Source organism: Quercus suber, unplaced genomic scaffold (genome assembly GCF_002906115.3).
Source record: "Quercus suber isolate HL8 unplaced genomic scaffold, Cork oak 2.0 scaffold_535, whole genome shotgun sequence".
Lineage (NCBI taxonomy): Eukaryota > Viridiplantae > Streptophyta > Magnoliopsida > Fagales > Fagaceae > Quercus > Quercus suber.
This window is the reverse complement of record NW_027069983.1, coordinates 295,907-299,330: the sequence shown is the minus strand read 5'-3', so window position 1 is coordinate 299,330 and position 3,424 is coordinate 295,907.

Below are 3,424 nucleotides of genomic sequence, written 5' to 3'. Positions count from 1 at the left end.
CAAAAAGATTGAAAAAAAAAAAAGCAAGGGGAGATAACACAGTAAAACTACAATTAAATTGGAAAGCCATTCCTAGAAATAGATAATAATATTCGAAGTTTTTTCATTTAATAAATTGCAATAGATGTTTTTTTTTTTTTTTGACAGAAGTGATAGAAGCAATAGATGTTGAATACAATTGCATCTATGCAAACAAGAGTCACTTTTTAGCTTTTACCCCATGCTTTCTAGCTAGTAGTAAATAACCGGAAGACAAAGAAACAAAGCTCCGGTCACTCTGTCACTTCAGTCCCACTCTGTACAGCCACTCCCAACTTAAACTAAAATTAACTGATAGAAAGAAAAACATAAAGACAAAGACAAGGTCTAGATGATAAAAACAGACTAGGAACATAGTGAATAAAGTTGGATATAGTATCTTCCATATTGAAATGAAGTCAAAGCCAGAGAGCCCCAACATCCTTGAGGAGAGGCACAAGGGAGCCATTGATGTGGTAAGCCATGAGGGTCTCGATGCCACCCAAGAACTTGCCTCCGATGAAGATGGCGGGGGTGGACTGCTGGCCATCAGGGCAGAGGTCATATAGCACAGCCTGGATGTCGTGGCCGGCGGCATGCTCATCGAGCTCGATTATGGTGGGTCCCACACCGAGGCCGAAGAGGAGGCGCTTGGCCACGGTGCACATGCAGCAGCCACTCATGCTGAACACCACCACTGCATTGCTATTCAACTGATTCCTATATTAACTTGTAAAACACACAAAGGAGTGCAGGGGCTCTTTTTGATAATCTTCAACTCAAATTTAATGTGTCTGTCGTATTTCTTTGCAATTTACTGCATTGGCTAAAAGAATCAAATGCAAGCTGGACACTCAAGGAGTACATATCATATCAAGACAAATGGCTTTAAGGAGAAAAATCCTCAAGAACGTGTATACTTTTATTGTCAATTTTACCTCTCTTCTAAGTTCTAACCGCAACATTCTATGCATCACTCAAGATCACCTTTACTTCTGAGAGAACCTGCGGAATCCTTTTTTTTTTTTTTACTCTAACAAATACAGATAACAATTCGTCATCAATATTGTACTCTTGAGATTTCTTTTGCTCATTTGCTGACTAGTTTGGATTGAAATATCCAAGCATGAAAAATAGAGTTCAAACTAATTCTTCTTTATTTTTCCAATATGAATCATTCATTAAAAATAGAATCCTTTATTCATCATCATCATCCTTATTTTGTGTATAATTTTAAATTTTTTTAAGAGTTACTAATCCCCCTTCAAATGGGAGATCTAGATTGGCCATTACACAAAGTGATACACTTCCACTCTTTTCACAGAGAAAAACTTTGCAATTCACCTCTTGAAAAGATAAAAGGAGATGAGGCAAAAGGGTTATCCCAATATATAATCTATGTTAATACAATTAGAAAAAAAATGGTATAAGCCCATATTATTGCCATTTTCTCTTAAAGCTGTTCAAGGGAAGGTCCATTATATGCCCTTTTGAAATTACTTTTAGAAGTAGAATATTAGTAGTAGAGCTTTAATAATATAGAACATTTAACTCAAAAGCTCTTTAACACTATAAATATATGTTTGGTAAATTACTGTGAATAGTATTTTAAACTAATTAAATTTATAAAATATAAATAGTGAATTGTGAAGTTTTTTTTTTTTTTTTAATTATTTTTTTTTATTTCCTGTTAAAAGTTCCTAACCTTCAGCTTTAGGCTTAAAGTTATCTTCTATTTTAAGGACTACCTTTAAAGTCTTCTGCGAACATCTGCCAAAATTGCCAAACAAGCTTTAAGCCCTGAGGCTCTTAAAAATGTAAACGTACTACCAAACACATCTTATATTATATGGTATTGGTCCCAAGAAGGTCATTTCTAAAAACTAGAAGAGGCCCATGACTTTTTCTTTTGGTAATTCAGATGATGGAGTAATTCTTGATGTGAAAGACTTAAAAGATTGAATATCATATATTCATATTTAACAAAAGAAGAAGGATTACTATGTTATTAGACACTAGTCCAACGCATTATCCCAGTTTAGTACCCTTAGAATTAATTGGGCAACAAATTAGCCAAGAAGAAGGCTTTTTTTGAAGCAACCAAACCAAAGCCCACACACAACGTTCAATGCATATGGCGCGAGTCACGCCCAATGGGCTTAACTCAAAATTTAACTTTTGGGCCAATTAGTTATTGTGAGATTGTTCGTATGTTCAACATATGTTAATGTTATAGTTTCAATTTATTTAAAATAAATTTATTCTTTTTATTTTTTATGAAGTTCTTGATATGTTATACAACAGATCATAAGTGTTTGGTTATTATTGGTCGTTACAATATAATCAAGCAATTACAAGTATAAGGAATCTTAGTATTACCCTGACTTATGCTAAATTACCAACCTACAACTAAACCTTCACTCTAATACCCAATTAGAGCATTCACATCAATAGATGCAAACTTTCCATTTATTTTGCACAAAAAAACTACTTTTTCTATTTTACAATTTTTACAAAATACTCACATTAGTTTATCTATTCTATACATTTATTTAATAAAATATTCATTTTTTTTACACTATTATCTCTCTCACAAGCCCAACACAACCCACCCAGCCACCATCATCAACCCACCTAGCCTCCTAGCCTCCATCGTCAATCCACTCAACCACCATCATCAAGCAACTAGCCTCCATCATCAACCCGCCCAAATACCCATTCAACCCAGCTACCATCAATGAAATCCAAATATTCATCCAACCTAGCCAGTGGGCAATAAAATCGACGCCTCCCATTTAACCAAATACCCAGCTCTGATCGATGCTTGATCGACACTTGACCAACCAAATACCCAGCGCTAAACCAAATACCCATTCAACCCAGCTTTGATTGACGCCTTTAACATCGCACCTTGCTGATCTGTGGCTCTCAGTTTTCTCTCATCCATCATCTCTCTCATCTTCCTTTGAGCTTGCTCTCACAAGTAAAGCCCAGTTTGTCGACAGTAGGTCTAGTGGCAGCAGCAACATCTATAGAGATATTGGCAAGGTGATATTGGCAGTAGCAATATCGAGTTTGGGTTGGGTTTTTCGGTGCGTTTGAGTTGATTTGAGTTGGGTTTGGTATGATTTTGGTTTTCCATGGCGTGGTGGTGGTTGGGTGTTGCTAGGTTGGTGGCTGCATCTTCTACTTCTGTCAAGAGCTATGGTGATCGGCGGTGGCACAGCTGTGGCAAGAGTGAGAGGGTCCAGAGAGAAAAAGAGAGTGAGGTGAAGGAGAGAGAAAAATTAGTAAAATATTAAATCAAGAGCTACAGTAACTGTGCATATATACAAGGTTACTGTAGTACTTGTGCATTTATGCACAATTTTACACCGACTAATGTAAGTGTTTTTTTGGTCAAAAT